Genomic DNA, 19984 nt, shown 5'->3' with positions numbered 1-19984 from the left:
GCTAGAGATAATAAGGTAGCACTGGACTTTCTGCTAAGTGCATCTGCTACCCTATTTGCTTTTCCTGGGTGGTAGAGGATGTCTATGTCGTAGTCTTTGACCAGCTCTAGCCATCTGCGCTGGCGCATATTCAGATCCTTCTGAGTGAAGAAGTACTTCAGACTCTGATGATCTGTATACACTCTGCACTGAGCTCTATACAAGTAATGTCTCCAAATCTTGAGAGCGAACACCACTGCTGCAAGCTCAAGGTCATGAGTAGGATAGTTCTTCTCATAATCCTTGAGTTGTCTGGAGGCGTAGGCGATTACCTTGTCATCTTGTATCAGTACTGCTCCTAGTCCCAACTTAGAGGCATCACTATATATGTCAAAGCTATCTGCGTTCTCTGGTAGCGTCAGAATAGGTGCACTGGTCAATCTCCTTTTCAGCTCGCTGAAACTGTTCTCACAGCCCTCTGTTCACTGATATTTTCTGTTCTTTCTGGTAAGAGCTGTCAGTGGGGAGGCTATCCTGGAGAAGTCCTCTACGAATTTCCTGTAGTAACCTGCTAATCCCAGAAAGCTTCTGATTTCACTGGCGTTCTTGGGTCTTTTCCAGTTGCTCACAGCTTCTATCTTACTGGGGTCTACCATAATATCATCTTTTGAGATGACGTGACCCAGGAAGGACACCTGATCTAACTAAAATTCACATTTTGTGAACTTGGTGTATAGCTGATTCTGCTGAAGGGTCTGCAATACTGTTTTCAGGTGCTCTGCGTGTTCTTCCTGAGTTCTGGAATAGATAAGAATGTCATCGATGAACACGATAACAAACTTATCTAAATATTCTCTGAATACCCTGTTCATAAGGTCTATGAAAGTAGCTGGAGCATTTGTCACGCCAAATGACATGACTACGAACTCGTAATGTCCGTATCTAGTCCTGAATGCTGTCTTGTGTATGCCCCCTTCTTTAACCTTCACCTGATGATAACCTGATCTGAGGTCTATCTTAGAGAACACTGCTGCTCCCTTTAGCTGATCAAACAGGTCATCTATTCTGGGAAGAGGATACCTGTTCTTGATTGTCTATACACAGACGCATGCTCCCGTCCTTCTTCTTCACGAACAATACAGGCGCTCCCCATGGTGAGTGACTAGGGCGTATGAAGCCTTTGTCAAGCAGCTCCTGTAATTGCTCATGAAGTTCTTTCAGTTCTGCTGGGGCCATGCGATAAGGCGCTTTGGAGATCGGATTGGTACCGGGAATGAGCTCTATCTCAAATTCAATCTCCCTGTCTGGTGCTAATCCTGGTAACTCTTCAGGGAAGACTGCTGGGTAGTCACATACGACTCGGACCTCTGCTAGCTGTTGGTCCTTGTCCTGGCTGGTACTGACTATGTGTGCTAAGAATCCCGTACATCCTGAATCCAATAATTTCTGTGCCTTCATAGTTGAGAGAAATTTCTTGGCTTTTCTCTTGGGTTCTCCGATAAACTCGAACTGTGCTTCTGCTTCAGGTTGGAATACGACTTTCTGCTTACGGCACTCGATGGAGGCACCGTATCTGATCAAGAAGTCCATTCCAAAAATGACATCGTAGTCAGTCATATTTAGCACGATCAGATCACAGAAGAGTTCTCTGTCTTCTATAATGACTGGCACTGCTCTGAGCCAGTGCGTGGATGCCATAATTTCTCCTGAAGGCAGTGTCGTCAGAAACTGACTACTGAGTACCTCTGGAGGTATTGCTAACTTCTCGGCAAATGCCCTGGATATATATGAATGGGTTGCCCCAGTATCGAATAAGACAGTTGTATTTTGCTGTAAAATACTAATCTGACCTATAACAACTGTCGAGGCATTTGCTGCGTCCTCTCTGGTGAGTGAGTATATCCTCGCATTGGTCATAGATGGAGGGGCTTCTAACCTGCCCTGGCTGATATGTGGACCATCTAAAGCGGCCTGCATCTGATGTAACTGAGCTGGCTGGCCTCCATACTGAATCGGCTGTAGCTGAGGAAGACTGGTCTTGCTTGGACACTTCTTGGCCATATGCCCTTCCTGTCCGCATTCAAAGCATCCTCGTGTGCCCTTATGACAAACTCCAAGGTGGAATTTCCCACATGTGGCACACTTTGGATAACTGGGCTGCTTGCTAGCTGGTCCTCCTTTTGGGTAACTCCCTGGTTTGCGATTGTTGCTGGAGTTCCCTTTCCAGTTAGAGCCATGGGAGCTGTGGCCCTGCTGTTTCTGAGTGCCTGAGCCTCCTTGACCTTTAGCTTCTGAGAGGACTTGCTTCTGCTGCTTGATGCTATTCTGGTAATGCTCAGTGATTAGAGCACTGCTCACTAGCTCTTCTGTGGTTTGTGGCCTATGAACGCCACCAGCCACATTCATTGCTATTTCCAGCCTCAGCATCTTGAGCATCAACTGGATTCGTTCCCTTTCTGTGCTGACTAGTTCAGGGCATAGACGAGCTAATCTATTGAATTTCTTCACGGCTTCCTCAACTGATAGGTTGCCATGACGAAACTCAGTGAACTCGTCGTAGTGGCGGTTGGTGACCCGTATGTGAAAGAACTCCTCAAAGAATTCCTTCTCGAAGTCAGCCCATGTCATCTGGTTCACTGGGCGCTTCGCTCTGATTCTCTCCCACCACATGCGTGCATCTCCTATCAGACAGAAGGAGGCGCACTTCACCTTCTCATGTTCTGGCCAGTCCAGAAGCTCCATCGTACTTTCCAGTGTTTTGAACCATGCCTGAGCATCCCATGGTTCACTGCTGCTTGAGAAATTCTCTGGCTTGACTCTCTGCCACTAGATCAGATAGGCTTCTCTCTGCGCTCCTGCTGCTGGGGCTACTGGTGCCGTAGGCTGGACTGGTGGAACCTCTAAGATCAGCCTTTAAGGTGGCTATTTCCTGTTGCTGTTCAGCTAGCTGTTGCTGTAACTGAGCCACTAGTGCTGTAAGCTCTGGGGGAGGCACTGAACTGCCTACCTCATGTTGGGGCTCAGTAGCTGGTGCCCTTCTAGCTGGGCGTCCTCGTGCCATTTCTAAAGACATAGAGGATATACATACTAAGGCAATCATGTTTATATAACTACTATCACTATCATGTTAGGTACTATCATCAATCAACATGCTACAGTATCTATAAACATGAAAGAAAGAACATAATAAAGTGAGAGACGTTTCTTACTTGGAAGCTGTAGGTACAATGCTGATGTGTGTGTAGGAAGTATGGAACACTGCTCTGATACCACTTTGTAACAACCCGCCTTCTACTGACTAGGCTGTAAGGCCGATCGTTACGTAATGCTGTGCTAAATTACTATTGCGGAAAATCTGGATTGATTAAAACTTAACTAAACTGATTACTGTAAAATCAGAACTTAATATTCTAGGTGTACCTAGGAGTTGTACACATGCTAGGGAAGGTAATCTATGCCTCTCGGATGTCCTGCTAGCTGTAATCAGGCATTTCAATCGATCTGTGAATCGATTGGGCTGTCAGATCGATCCAGTGATCGATCCAACTTGACACTGGCACGGAGAAATGCTCTGGATCGGTCGGCTGACCGATCCACAAGCCATCTACAAGCTATCTCGCTTCTGGATGTGGCTGGATCGGTCTACCGACCGATCCAGGAGCACACTGATCGGTCGGTAGACCGATCCAGTGGCTCACTGATCGGTCGGCTGACCGATCAGTGAGCTTCTGCACCCACTGTTTGCATCTGGATCGGTCGGCTGACCGATCCATAAACTCTCTGTTCGCGACTGGATCGATCAGCTGACCGATCCGGTGGCACAACTCAACTCTGATCGATCCGTAGATCGATCGGAGTTTCTGATTTTGCACTGAAACTCTGATTTCAGCACTAGTTCGTGCCAAAACCTCACACAACGATTATACAATGCATGGAAAACATTCTAATATCCACTGACTAGCATTCTAACATGACATAGTGCAAGGTTTATTAATTCATAGCATTTAAACCACTAGAAATGCATAAATGTATCTTAAGAAAAGAAACTAAGTTCTTAATTTGCTAAACTTCCTAAGGATCTTCATTCCAGGTTCCTGCCACACACATCATCTCTGCATTGACCTCCAGCTTCCTCTGCTAGTCCATCTTCCCTTTACCTTTATCTGCAGTATAAGGGAAAATAGTATCTGTAAGCTTTAAGCTTAGTAAGAAACCATCTACCTCACTAAAAACATGCAACGATGCAAACATGTTTTTAAAGAATGCTATTTGAAAACATGCATTGAATTTGTTAAAGCATGGCATGCTGGAGTTACATGGCATAAACACTGAAACATGGCATGCATAATAAAAACTAAGCATGGAGCTATCTCATGATATCAACTAGGAGAAAATAAGCAGAAACTGTAACTGAAACTGAGCTAGTGCTGATCTTAAACTATGATCACATAACTAGATTATGAGTTTGAAAGCTATTATCGTAATAAGTGAAAATACATAATCATGTTGCTAGTGGGCCCGGCAACTGTACTTTGCTGTGCGCGCATCCCTAACTAGACCCGGGTTTGCAAGTCCCGAATTTAGTAGGGTTACTAGGTTGTCTGAACCTAGGGACGACTGTGGGAGCCCAACCCAATGGATATCTAATCCAGTACAGTGCCACTGAAAATAAAATACTGAATATAGCTACTAGTTGCTTATTTTGCTGTTTCTAGGTTATCTGAACCAAGAACTAGGTTATCTGAACCTAGAGGCGACTGTGGGAGCCCACCCATTGGACCGTAATCCCATGTAAGCTGAAACTAGACTAATATACTGATTTAAATGCTACTAATGCATTTAACTGAGCTGTTAAAAAAATATCTGAGGTGGTGTTTAGCTACACTAATCATTTTGTCGAACACTTGGTGTGCCCCAACTCTGCCCTCTAATAGGGAGACCACCTCTAGGCACCCGACAACGTCTAGAGCCTCCAACTGAAGGAGAATAACGTGTCTGGCCCATCTAGAGGTGCTCAACTAGATCCCTAATCTGCGAGGAGGGTTTAAACACACCCTGAGTGCCGAAAAATCTGCATATAGCTAAACTAAAGGCATGCAATCAAACGAAAGCTACTTATACTGCAGGTGAGGGGTTTCTTACCTCGTACGCTAATTTCCTTACAATTCTATTCGCTAAAATTCCAGTGGAGACGACCCCTTCGACAATCTTCTCGCGTCTATGCGTTCCTCTCGTGAAGAAGAGCGTCCTCGTGCCGGAGTTGTCACCGGAAGATGACCTTGGGGCCCTAGGGAGGGAACCCTAGAGTTGGCGCCGAGAGGGAGAAGGAGAAGGGAGGGTTGCGGCGTGGCTAGGGTGAGGAAAGAAAGTTCACGGTGGAAAAATAATCTCCTCACTTAATAATTTCCCTATTTATATTTAGGAATTAATTAGCCCAACTCCAATATAAATTTAATTGATTCCCTTTCCTTTCAGCACGGCCCTGTTGGGTTCAACCGGTTACTTAAGCGGTCTAAAGGTTTAACGGACCCGAGGGTTCCCGGGTTCGATTCCCGCTTAAGCTATTTTGCTTTTCTAATTATTTTTGCTACTTCCGCTACTCTAAAAATTCCAGAAAAATATCTAAAAATTCCAGAATAATTATAGAATATTTCTAAAATAGTTTTGAGAATTTTCGGGCGTTACAATTATAAGTATAAGTTTTTGAACAAAAGAAATAAACTTCACATAAGTTTAAAATTCAGCAAGTTTAGCTTTCTTATATACTGACATGTTGTTTAGATTTGCTTACATGTTTAGTATTTCAGTATGCTATGTTTCATTTGCTATTAGATGAGCATTCAGTTTCCAGATTTCTTTCAGTTTACATGCATACTCGAGTTTTGTGAGTTAGATAGCGCTTACTAAGCAAATTTTGCTTATAGTTGCATTTCCTCTTACTGCAGATAAAGGAAAGGAAAAGTTATAGCAAAGGAAGGCGACAAGGAGGTGCGAATGGATGTGTGATACCTGGACTATAAAAGCCTTGGGACCTGGCATAAGAATTTATTAAGATTGCCATTTATTAAGAATGTATTAGATGAGTCATTTAGTCTTCCGCTGCTAGTTAATTGTATGTTTTGAGTTCTCCGAGAGTTTTAGGAATTTCTATCAACATATGAACAAGGATAGTTAAGTAAAGTTAGTAGTCCAGTAGCGCTCCGCCCTCATAGTCTAGTAGTAAGGAGGGTGGGGTGTTACAGTTGATGCTCTATTTTTTCGTGACTTAAACCATTCTCTCCTTCTCCTCTGCGTACGATGGCGGAGCTCGGGCAGAAAACGAAAGGGAGTTAGGGCATCATCTCCGGCGGCCGACCAAGGTCCTAGAAGCCCTTTTTGTTCGGTTGTGAGTCCAAGAATAAAGGTAAATACAGTTGGTATCAGAGCAGTTCCTATTCTCCAACATCACACATCAGCACCAACCTTACCGTCTTCAAGTAAGAAAGTATTTAATTTTTAGTATGCTTTTTTTTATTCTTTACAGTAAAGAGAAATCCTTAGAAGTATTAGATTATATGTACAGAATAGGGAGATGTTTAGAAGTGCTTATAAAGTTAAGAATTCTGCTTAGTTTCTTTTACATAACAAGATGTGTTCTGGGATGGTGGTATGATGCGGGGACCTAAGCCCAATGAGCGCGCCAGAATCAAACAAGATGTGTTCTGGGATGGTGGTATGATCCAGGGACCTAAGCCCGGTGAGCGCGCCAGAATCAAACAAGATATGTTCTGGGATGGTGGTATGATCTGGGGACCTAAGCCCAGTGAGCGCGCCAGAATCAAAGGGGAAGTATGATCCGGGGACCTAAGCCCGGTGAGCGCGCCAGAATAAAGGGGAACTCCGGTCCTAAGTTCGGACCCCTACCAACCTAGCGCTAGGGTAGTTGTCTGATCAACAACTTATGTTACGGTACTACTAAGTGCAACTAGGCCACCACAATAGTATGCTTATAAGTATGCATGCAAGTATGTTCAAGTCATGTTATATTTATATTTACGTTTATGTTTAGGTCCACGTTATATTCATGTTATGTTCTTGCGTATGCATATGGACATGCTTGTGATCGAGTCTATCATTATGTTTAGTTCATCTACCATGCTTACGTTTATGTTATCATGCTTATGTCACTGCTTATGCTTATGTTCATTGTATGTAGGTTAGGAGGTCCTAAGATACCTTTGATGTGGTTTTCCTTAGTACATTAGATTATGGACGCAAACTAATGCATGTACAAGGTAGAGAACATGCTATAGAATTATTCTAAGTTCGAGGACGAACTTTTTATAAGATATGGGGAATTGTAACGACCCAAATTTCCTCAATTAGAGTCCTAAAAGTAATTTAAAAATATTTAAAAATGCTATAGAAATATTCTAGGGATTTTTATAAATTTTTAGAGTATTTTTATATAATTTTTGGAGGTCGTTTGGTATTTTTACTAGACGAAGGAAGTTTCGACAAAAAAATGTCCAAGCCGAGAATTGAACCCACGACCTTTGACTCGGTCAAAATCCAACTGACCAGGTGGGCAAACAGATTTTTCTGTTTAGAAGAGGCAGCGAATTTATTTAAGATAGTTAACAGAATATTGGATTATAAAAGGGATAAGTTGATCTTGGATTTGTTTGTTTAGAAAAGGTAGCGAATTTATTTAAGATAGTTAACAGAATATTATAAAAGGGATAAGTTGATGTTGGATTTGTTTGTTTAGAAAAAGTAGCGAATTTATTTAAGATAATTAACAGAATATTGGATTATAAAAGGGATAAGTTGACGTTGGATTTGTTTGTTTAGAAAAGGTAGTGAATTTATTTAAGATAGTTAACAGAAATATTAAGTTATAAAAAGGGAGAACTTAGAGATTATTTTCCAAAACCTAAACCTCTCCTCTCCTTTTCTCTCCCGACGGCACAACGTCTCCTGTTTGGGCGAAGGAAAAAAGGGGGGAATCTAAGGTTCCTCTCCGGCGGCCGGCCAAGGGAGATTTTTGGGAGATCTTCACATGGTTGTGATCCTCTCGTCAAGGGGAAATTGTGAGCACGAAGGAGGGGTCGAAGCTTGCAATTCCCGCAACCCCTAGAAGTTTTCTTTCCGGTTTAAGCCCAAGAACGCAAAGGTAAGTGCTTCTCAACTGCAGTAGGAGTAGTTTCGGACCTTAGTTCTTCTTGAATTAGAAGCATGAGAAGCGTTTATAGTGCAGATTTTTAATTAAGCTATAGTGCATATTTTAATTAAGCTTATAGTGCAGATTTTTATGTAGGCTTATAGGGCAGATTTTAATTAAGTTTGTAGTGCAGATTTTTAATTAAGCCTATAGTGCAAATTTTAATTAAGCTTATAGTGCAGATTTTTATGTAGGCTTATAGTGCATATTTTAATTAAGCTTATAATGCAGATTTTATGTAAGCTTATAGTGCAGATTTTAATTAAGCTTATAGTACAGATTTTAATTAAGCTTATAATGCAGATTTTAATTAAGCCTATAGTGCAGATTTTAATTAAGCCTATAGTGCAGATTTTAATTAAGCTTATATTGCAGATTTTTATGTAGGCTTATAGGGCAAATTTTAATTAAGCTTGTAGTGCAGATTTTTAATTAAGCCTATAGTGTAGATTTCTTTAAAGTTTATAGTGCAGATTTTTGGTGGAACTTGTAGTACAGATTTTTGGTGGGATTTATAGTGCAGATTTTTGGTGGAACTTGTAGTGCAGATTTTTGGTGGAACTTATAGTGCAGTTTTTAAAGGAAAAGATTATAGTGCAGTTTGGTTAAGTATTATAGTGCAGAATTTATGTTTGCATAGTATGCAGAAATAGTGTAGCATAGAATGCAGAATCTTGATTAGTATAATATGTAGAATTTTGATTAGCATAGTATGCAGATTTTTGTTTATGCATTTCAAAGTTAGAATTTGTTTAAACATTTCAGTTTTTAAAGAAGTCTTCTTTTATTAGAGGTATTAACAAGTATAAGAAAGATAAATAAAAGAAGGAAAATGTTAGTTAGAGCCCTAGAGCCAATCATTTGATGATTGTATGGACTCATGTATATCATATTTTTTTGTATATTAATAAAGGCATTGGTTTTTGGTTATTATGCTTATTTGTATTAGTGTCAGATAAAATAAGTATAGTAACGTCCTTGAGTAGAACGTTCATACCTATATCAATCGATTAGTTGAATCGATAGTGAGATGATATAGGGAACACTACTCTAAATCATTCCTAGTCGAGTATTAACATTCAGGGACAATGTTAATACAATAAGACTAGCATGTAGGTCAGCTCGATGACTTGATCTCACAAGTCATGGATATAGAGATATCAAGCTGACACATGGGTATGCATTAGAGAATGTATACTGAATGACCCGCCATGAGAAAGTATCATGGATCGTTATATGAGTGTCATATACTTTCTCATGTGCTATTAGTATGACTATTAGTCCTTAGACCTGAAGTCACCATGGATCCCTACATAAGGAGTTATGTACTTTAGTTTCTTCAAACGTCACCCGTAACTGGGTGGACTATAAAGGCGATTACTGGGTATATAACAAATTATGCAGAGGGATGTGAGTGATGTAGATGGGATCTATCCCTCCTATATGACGGGAGAGACATCGATATTCTTGATAGAGTGAGACCACGAAGTGTATGGCCATACCCAAATGAGTCAATATGAGATATTGAGTTCATTTGATTGAGTGAGTCTACTCGGAGTTCAAGATTTAGATTGGTCAGAGGATGACACGGTCTATGCCTCACATTGATCAATCTAGATGTCTAGGATAGAAGGACACTTGTCACATATTGTGAGGAGTCACAATTAGTAGTCACAAGGTGATGTTGGATCTCAACATTTCTTGTAACTTGGGTAGCAATGATGTATTGCTAGATGCCGCTCATTGCTTGTGTTTCTAAAAGAGTTTATAACATTGCCAACGTTACAAGAACCTATTGGGTCACACACAAAGAACATGTGCATGGAGATTAGGTTCATATGATGAACCAATAGGATTAGATTCATATGATGAATCAAAGATTGGATTCAAATTAGACTTATTGAGTTAGACTCAATTAGATTCAATTGTTGAATGAGTCTAATTTAAATTTGATTCATGAGTCAATTTATATTAATGAATTGAGATTCATTAAATTAAAATTGACTTGAATCAAAGCTTGGATTTAACTCAACAAGGAAGAGCATTGGTCAAGTTTGACTTGACCAAATAGAGGTTGACACATCAAGTTTTGACTTGATGAATTGCCACATCATGAGGATGACTCATCCTACATGGCATGCCACATCATCCCCTTATATAATGGTGTGCCACCTCATGGAGGTTACACACCATTAATCCTCTTAATGTGGCCGGCCACATTAATGTGGGGGTTACACATGTGGTGGCCGGCCACACTAAGTGATGAGAGGTTTTCATTTAGTGAAATTGAATTGTGTTCAATGCTTCTTCTTCCTTGGGTGCTTCTCCCTCTCTCTAGCTTGTTGATGGTCGTGGCTTCATGGTGGAGAAGAAGTGAGAGTTGATTCTAAGCAACTAGGTGGTGTGAAGGTCACAAAAGGAGAGTAACTAGAGGAGTGTGTGAGTTCCTTTTCCCCTTCTCTCCTTTCTCACCTTTTAGATCCAATCCGAGAGCCCTAGAAAGTGCTAGCACACTTGTGGGTTCTCTTCTCCATCTTTGAGTGGTAGAAGACCACTCCTTGTTCGTGTGGATACCGCTAGAGGACCGTTCGCTTGACGGTCTCGAGATCTGGCTACCTTTGGACGTTGCGGGATTGCGAAGGGCACGCATCAAGGGTAAATGTTTTTCCCTCGTAGATCTAAGAGTCGATCGTGTTTTAAACTCGTACTCGCATTTTTTGAAAGTTTTACCTTGCACGAGATCCGTGGCTTGGGCGATTCGGGGTTTCCGCGACGCGAAAAGCGGTTTTCACGGCCTGAAAAACCCAACAGAAAAAGGCCAAGGCCTTAAGTATATCCCAAAGTCAAGACTTTAGGGATTTTGGCACACAAGGTGCTTAAAGAAAATGCCGAGGCATTATATATTAGAAGTATTAAAAGATAAGTAATTAAGATAAATCAGCTTATAAATCAGTATTTTACTTTTATCAGTGGCACTGTGCTGGACTCTTAGTTGTCCTTGGGTTGGGCTCCCATAGTAGTCCCTAGGTTTAGATAACCTAGTAAACCCTACTAGATTCGGGACCAGCTATCTCGAGTCTAGTTAGGGATGCGCACATAGCAAGTACAGTTGTCGGGCCCATCAGCATTTTGATTATTATTTTTATCTATTATGAAAATAGTTTTCAAAACTTCACAAATCAATTTTAGATTTATTTTATTCACATGCATATTCGAGTTTTGTGAGTTAGATAGCACTTACTAAGCAATTTTGCTTATAGTTGCATTTCCTCTTACTGCAGATAAAGGAAAGGAAAAGTTATAGCAAAGGAAGATGACAAGGAGGTGCGGATGGATGTGTGATGCCTGGACTATAGAAGCCTTGGGACCTAGCATAAGGATTTATTAAGATTGCCATTTATTAAGAATATATTAGATGAGTCATTTAGTTTTCCGCTGCTAGTTAATTGTATTTTTAGAGAGTTTATGTATTGATCTTTACATGTGAACAACTCTAATTAAGTAAAGTTAGTAGTCCAGTAGCGCTCCGCCCTCCCAGTCCAGTAGTGAGGAGGGTGGGGTGTTACATTTGGTTTATTTTGATTTGGTTTTAGGTAGTGAATTTCTTTTTTAGGTGCATAATATTGATTGAGTCCTTCTTGCTTGGTTACACAAGCTTTTAAAACTCAAGCTTTGGTTTATTTTTTATTTGACTTATTAATGAGATGAACGTTTTATTTGTCGAGTTGAACTTGTATTTGAGTCCGGATTTATTATATACAGCTTGTTGAGATCCAAGTATTATATCTAGGTACTTGAATCTGGTTATACATTTTTCTAATAATTCTTTAAGATTGGTTACTTCAGTTTTAAATTTAGAGTTTTCTTCCTCAAGTCTTTCGACTTGAGTTGGGTTAGTGTTTTCTGTTTGGGAATTAAGTTGTTTCTTAAGGTGTTGATTTTCCTTAACGAGTGTGTTATTTTATTTTTTAGATTTAATTAATTTTTTATTAAATAGACAATAATTGTAAAGAATTTTGTAGTTAAAATAGATTGTACCTCGTCGAAACCATCGAAAACGAGTATGGACTCGTAGGTTGACTTGTATTTGGACTCGTCATCTTGATCCGCCTCGCTTTCTGATTCTGGTCTGGATGTCATCAGCATGAGATAGTTGTGATGCTTCGATTGGTCATTGTCTGATTCTTCTTAAGATGACTCGTCCCAAGTCGCTTTGAGTGTCTTCTAGTTGTTTTAGGTTTGTTCTCTTTCATTTTTGGACACTCATGCTTGTAGTGTCCTTTCTTGTTACACCCGTAGCATGTGATCTTCGCCTTCATGTCGTTGGATGTTGATTTAATCACCTTTTCTAAGTCCTTCTTTGTGAAGTTGTTCTTCCTTCTAGTGAATATTTTTCTGACTATGTTCACTAATTGTTCTTCTTCGTCAGCTTCTGAGTCAGATTCATCTTCTAACTCAAGCTTGACTTGAGTTCTAGTCTTCATTTCTTTTAATGGACCTGCAAGAAAAATCACACTTTTCTCGACCTGCTTAAATTTAGTATGTTCATGGAGTTCAAGTTCACAAAATAATTTGTTTAATTTTAATTTGTTTAAATTCCTCAAAACTTTGTAGGCATCTACTATAGATGCCACAGTGCATTTTAAGGAAAGGAGTTTAAGGAATACCTTATTACATCCCTATTCTCTAGTTGGTAATTGATTAGGTGGAGCCCGTTCAAAATATCCATGATTCTTGCGTGCAGTTGAGTTATTGTTTTTCCACCCTACATTTTAATGTTAAACAAATTATTTAATAATAAGTCATGCTTTGTTACCTTTTCATCACTTGTGCCTTCATGCAGTTCGATCAGTTTGTCCTAGAGCTCCTTGACGTTCTCGAATGGTCTAATTCAGTTGAGTTCTTCTTTCGTCAAACTGCACTAAAGTGTATTCAGTGCCTTTGAGTCGATATGAGCCTTCTTCTTGTCTCCTAGATTCCATCTTTCTGGGTCGAGAGGTACTTTAGTTGCTTTGTCTACCGGTGCCTTGTATCCTCGTTGGATGGTGAACCATTGATCGATATTCGTCTTCAAATATATACCTCCATTCTTCTCTTCTAGTAGGAGAAGTCATCCCCGCTGAAGAGGGGAGGGTGAGCAATGCTATAACCTTTGCCTTGGGCCATTAGAGATATAACCTTTCAAACAAAAAATAAACTAATAAAGAAATCCCAAAACTAGGTCTTGGATTAGTAGTGTGGGAGATGATAAGTATAAAAAGAAATTTGATTGGTGTTACACCAATTCAGAGTATTTTGCAACATGAAAAACTTGTCCAAAAGAGGTGATTGCATTAATTTGAACTAGATCGAAAATCTTAAAATCGAATGAGATTTAGTAAGAAAGAAAATAAGAGAACCCCCCTTTGCTCGATTGGTGGTCGCACCAATTCAGAGTGTAACCTCGCTCTGATATCACTTATTGGATCATATCGCACGTGAGACGTGTGAGGGAGGGGTGAATTATGTAATTTTAAAAACTTTTCTTTTTATTTTAATCTTTTTTTTTAAAACAAAGAGCGTGCAGTAGAAAAAAATAGAAACGTAAAAGTACAAGAACTGAAACGATTTTACTTAGTTCGAAGCTTTCAACGACTCCTCCTCAAAGTCGTTTGGACATATTGATGGGTAATCTACTAATAGCTTCTTTCGAAACCATTGGAAGAGGAATTGAAGATAAACAAACAAAGGATAGTGTAACAACCTACATTTCCTTTAATAATATAAATGAACAACTTAATTTAAATGTTACCAACAATCGAAGTAGAAGTGGGGTCATTTATGTGTTAGTGACAGTCTGTCTATTGTAGTTGGGCATGCCAGTGTCATAGCAGAGTAGTAGCATGAAGTCAGAGTAGTCAGAATGTCGACTGAACGCTTAGAAGCTTGTAGAAGAGTTGTGCATGAGATGTGTTGAAGCCTTAAGCGAGACCTTCTTTTATTGAGTGTTGAAGGTGCCTTCCATGGCACTGGAGGTGCCTTCCATTTGCTAAGTTTTATCCCGAACAGTTTGCCTCTTATCGTTAACGAAGTCTAATTTGATCCGACCGAAGGGGCCTTCCAAGCTCTTGAAGGCGCCTTCCATCGCCAAGCTCAAGGCACCTTCCTTCATCTAAAAGGTGTCTCGATATTGTTCACCTGAGGCATTTTGTGCTCCTTTCGCCCTGCAAAAGGTGTTAGTCCAACACAATAAAGTATACCCTACAAAATGAAGTTAGCACAATAAAAGTAATCAATTTAGTAATTATATCCCGTCTCCCCGAGATCAAGATCTAGTTTGGGTCTCAATTTAGGTTTTCGAAATGGACCTAAATTGAACCTGTGCCTAAAGTCCCAAATTGAGACTCGTCTTCACTGGAACACTCTTCTCTAGTGACTTGACTTACTTACCTTGTAGAATTTCTTAACTCTACCTTGGTCTATTAGGTCTTCCCGCTAGTTGTTATTGTTGGGATATACCCAATATGGTGTATGCTAAAACATGTTTCGTAAACATATGCAGCAGAAAATAAAACAATAATAATTTCTAAATTATTACATCACATGCACCATACGCATACAAGGATACAACATGCCAAACATGATCGCATAATTACATTTTTACGTAAAGTAAATTTACTCTAGGTGTATCTTACGAATGACCTATAACGAGAAGGGCATCAACCATAGTGACGTTGTCAAACCTTGCCTCTATTTGTATCCACGACGAACTCCTCAAAATAACTCCTTGAGTACAAGCCTCTCCTTCGGAAGTTACTAGCCATGAGCGAAGAAGAGGGATCAAGAGGAAGAAGAGAAGCACACAAGTGAGAGTTTTCTCCCTTATGGTGGTCACAACAATAAGGGGAAAGACTTCCCCTTGTTGGCGGCGGCAAAGAGAGAGGGGAGAGAGAGAGGAGAAGAGAAATTAGGTTAAGGTTTTCCAAAAACCTTACAAGCCAATTAATGATATCATCTGTATAATCTTCTCTCGACCATATCAATATATAGCCCTCATTAATGAGTTGGATTAGAAAGCTCAAATCCAACCCATTATCCCTTAACTAAAAATTTATCCATTAAACTCTTGGTTTGGTTCACAACTAAACCAAGTTGGCTCATGAATAATTCATGATTAAACCAAATATGGTCCAACTCTTCCATAAGAGATGTGACCCATCCATACTTCCATTGCGACAAATATTTTCATATTTGTCTTATGTATGGTCCAACCAAACATTTATCTCTTGATCTAAAAATCATATTCTTTAACTTGTTTTACGTCTTTTAGAGACTCGTTAGTACGTGTGACCCCATAGCTTCCCGGTTTATCTTGGTCGTCCATAATTAACTACTTAATTATAGAATGATCATGAGTGGTACCTAGTAGTACATCATGATCTCCAATTAGTCAAAAAATCATATTTGATCTTAGAATTAATTCTAAACCCTTCAGCAACTACAGTGAGTCATGCCTCGTTCCTTTCAATCATCTTATACCCATTTAGTTTAGGACATGATCTATGTGTCTTGTCTCCACTAGACTAACTACGTCACACCTAGCCCAAGTAATACTTCCTCGTTCTACGAATTCAAATTACTCGTACATGTGTATAAGAGTCTCGCACTCTTAACATGTGATGCTTTGGCCAAAAACTTTGAGTAATAATCTGAATGAGTCACCGTAGGGTATACGTCTCCTCACAAGGAGCAGTAAATCCTATGTGGGCTATCCAAACACCTTCGGGCACTTTAACTTATACTTAATCATCCCGGGTCCATATCTCAATAAGATGTTTGCTTAAGATGTCAAAGTATGTCTCCATGACCAATATGACTTGTATTCCTCAAATCGAAGGAAACTTGCACTTGTGTTGTAGTAAGAACTTCACAGACATATCTATATATATGTAGAGAACTATATGAAGTCTTACAGCGAGTCACTCCAATGAACTAGTTACCATAACTAGCATCCACGTTTAACTCTCGACATCCTAATGTCTCTAGTCAGTGAGAAAATAGCTACTTGGCCAAGCCAAGGAGTATAACCCGTGCTAATTTTACAGAATTGATGATGTCCGAATGCATCAATTCGACGACTAGGGAAATTTCAATATATTCATAATTACACATGTAGAAGTAATCACTAATTGCGATCTAATTATAAATTTTCTCATGCTATGAATTATATTATGGACATTCATTAAATGAGTTTAAGATAATCAAACATATAATATGTACTCAAATAGTGAATCTATACTTATCAAATAAATAGAAAAAAATCGTAAGGCGATTTCCTTAGGACATCTCTCAAATTCTAATAGTTATATCCACATACCCAACTGGACTTCGGCTAGCTATTAGGCCCCGTGGGCCTAGTCGGACTTCCTGTCAAATATCGGGTCACTCCTTGACCTATCTGGACTTCTACATCAATATTAGGTCCTCTAGACCTAACTAGATTTCAGCCTGGTGTCAGACCAGTCAAGTCTTGCACACTTGGTAGAAGAGTTAGATCACACAACATGTCTAACTTTAATCCATTTTTCAATCAGCAAAACTTAGGTTTAATCATTGATGTTAACTGCACCAACAATGTATGACAAAATGTTAAAGTTAGATTATGTGTGATCTAATGTATTATTTACCAAGCGTGCAGTAAATGACTCAAGAGGACCTAATAACTTGGCGAGGCGGGGTAGGCCGACCCGTCAACTTGGCGGGTTGAGAAATTTTTAACCCAACCTAATCCAAGACAGGTTGCAAGTTTGACGGGCCAACTCGCGAACCCATCATTTAAAAAAAAAATTAAAAAAATATTTCATATTTTCAACATTTTACTTCGGAAAGGTTTCATTAATCAAATGTATTCATAAATATGTATTTTAAATATAAATTGGCACAAATGAGTACTTATGTTAGATGAAAAGTACTATTTTTATTTTAAATTTATAATAAAGAAGGATAATAAATTGACATAAAACTTAGTTTACATATGTTTCTCAACCCACGGGCCAACCCAAGCTCGTCGCGGGTCGACCCACGCGGGTCATGGGCCTAGACGGGTTGGCCCGCGACAGGCTTGGGTTGATAAAATTCCAACCCAATCCGCTTAAATTGTTTGGCGGGGTGGGCCCATGATAACTAGCAACTTTATCTGTTATTTTGGCTCTTGGTCTTATTAATTTTTATGTTCTCGCATGTTTAATATTGTGTTTATGTTATGTTTTGTGAGTAGGATTTATTTTGGACTCAATTATAATTTTCCTACAATTATGACATTAGTTCTTATATTTTTAATTTGATTATTTAGGAAATCTAAAGAGCCATGAATCTGAGTCGAGTCAAATCAAGTTCAGCTTGATTTGAAGGGAAAAAGTAGAGATCACATTTGGAGCATCTAGGCCGTTGATTGAGTGCTCAAGTCATCCAAGAGTTCATTTGAAGCTTCAATTGAATTTGGATCATTTCATTCCAAGAGGGAAGAACCCAATTCAACTCTTGAAGCGCAATTTCATAACTCAATTTCCCTTCTCTTATTGGATTCGGAACCCTTTCCTTACCCAAACCTGAACCCCATTAAGAAACTTACTCCTTTACTCTTTTCACACGGACGAACAATGGTCGAACCTCTTTCTCATGACTTCTCTACTCACGACACAGCTAGGGCACATGGACTTCTCCACAACACCTCCTTCATTTCTTCTTCCTCACCTCCAGCCGGTGGCCACTCTTCCCTTACCCTTACTACTGCCGGCCGGATCTCCAACCCTTTCTACCTTCTTCTTCTCAATTCTAACGGTGACGACAGCGAGCACAAGTGGCGGGAGCAGCGAACTTCAGCAGTGATTTCGGTCATCCACCTCGCCGGAGGGGTTCTTCGATGACATCCTTCACCTTTCGACACTTTTCCAAGGCTCCACCATTTGGGGTTTAGGCGGCAGAGGTAGAGGAGTGGCAGCAGTCCAATTTTTCCAATCAACTTCCATCCGAGGGGGTTCTTCGGTGGAAGATTCATATCATCCCTGTAGGTGCAGCGGAGGCCGACAAGAGGAGGGTGAATTGCTGTAAACAAAAAATAAAACTACCCTCCTCGAATTTCAACTCAGAACAAATACAGTAGTAAAATAATCGAGGCAGAAAATAAAAGCAGAAACAAAATTTTTAACCTGGTTACAACCAAGAGGGTTGTTAATCCAGGGCAGTGAAAAGCGCACTAAGAAAATTCTCCTTTGCTGAAGGCAAAGAAACCTTTTACACTCTAATGGCTCAGAACTACTGCTAGGAAATGCTTACAGAGTTGAATGTAGAAGTTGTTGTGAATTCCTAGCTCCAGGGGCCTTTAAATAGCCTCTGGAAATCTGATCTCGAGGGTCCAAGGCGCCTCCAATAGGGGTCCAAGGCGCCTCCAAGAGGTGAGCGGATAAAACTTTATCCGCAGCTTGAAACGGTCACTTTGACCTGTTGAAGGCGCCTTCAACAAGGTTGAAGGCGCCTTCAAGCTGGAGGCGCCTCCAAGCCTGATGGAGGCGCCTCCAAGCTGGCAGCTCCAATTACAGCTTGCTTTCTTCAGCTTCCGACGCTCCGTTCTTTTGGGTGATTGCGGCCAACCGGAATAGGGCTCACCCGAACCCAATTTCCGGCCTTCTCCTCGGGCAGCCTTCCGTCCCGGCTTAACGTCCCTCGAACGCCGCGCACGCTCTTCACGCCCACCGGAGTACTCTTCTGCAGCTCTCTCGTCCTTCGGACGCACCGAGCCCGTCGGCTCCCTTCCCGTGCCGTCCTTCTCGCTAGCTGCGTCTTCCGCTTGACTTCCTGTGCTCCTAAGCTCCTGCACACTCAGACACAGGGATCAAACACAGCAGGACCTAACCAACTTGGTTGATCACATCAAAACTACCACGGGGTCCAACAATCCCATCATCGTTGTCGAAGCTAGTGAGTTGTCCACTAGTTCTTCACTGCTATCCATCGGCTTTGGGGGTTCCGGAGTCGGGTCCTCATGTGACGACGAAGGGTAGTCATTGGAATTGGTAGTTGATGTAAGAATTATGGTTGGAAGTCTTAGTTTATTTCATGTTTACTGTTGATGTTTGTTAATTCATTGAATGTTTGTAGCAAACTTGATCTTCCATGTTTATATTGCATGCACTTTATCTAATTTGATCTAAGCATATAACATGTTCGATGAATTGCTTCAACCATTAGTTAGATTCAATTTGATGCATTTTAGCATGTTTAATTCTAGCTTTGTCTTGTTCTATCAATTTCGTTAAGTTCTAGTTCTTTATTTGGATGCAATTAGGATAGAGTAGCTTAGGTTTCATTACATGCTTTAGGTTTCGTTCTATGTTTTACTTCATGTTGTCTTTTATTTTCTGCAATTGTAGTTAGGTTAGGCTTAACTTTATGACTCGCATTGTCTTTTATTTATTAGATTAGGTTTCATTTAATGCTTTGTCATTTCATTCCTTAGTTTAATTGTGTTGACGGTGAAACCCATAATGTAGAGTGACAATGCGTTGTGGATTAATTGCTAGCACTCAATTAGATTTCATTCCAACATTAGATTAGTTTCCTATGTGCTTTACTTTTATTTGTTAGATTTAGAATCAAAACCTAAAATCCCCAATTCCATATTAAAAATCCCAAAAATAGAAATAACATATGATCCTAAGTTTATCACTTATCGTTACATTCATTGGTGGACAACCCGAGTCATTTCTATGCTACATTAGCGTAGGAGGGGTTTGGTACTTCATTGTTTAATGCCCATTTCACGAC

This window comes from Zingiber officinale, chromosome 9A (assembly GCF_018446385.1).
Source record: "Zingiber officinale cultivar Zhangliang chromosome 9A, Zo_v1.1, whole genome shotgun sequence".
In the NCBI taxonomy this organism is placed as follows: domain Eukaryota; kingdom Viridiplantae; phylum Streptophyta; class Magnoliopsida; order Zingiberales; family Zingiberaceae; genus Zingiber; species Zingiber officinale.
This window is presented reverse-complemented; position numbering follows the sequence as displayed.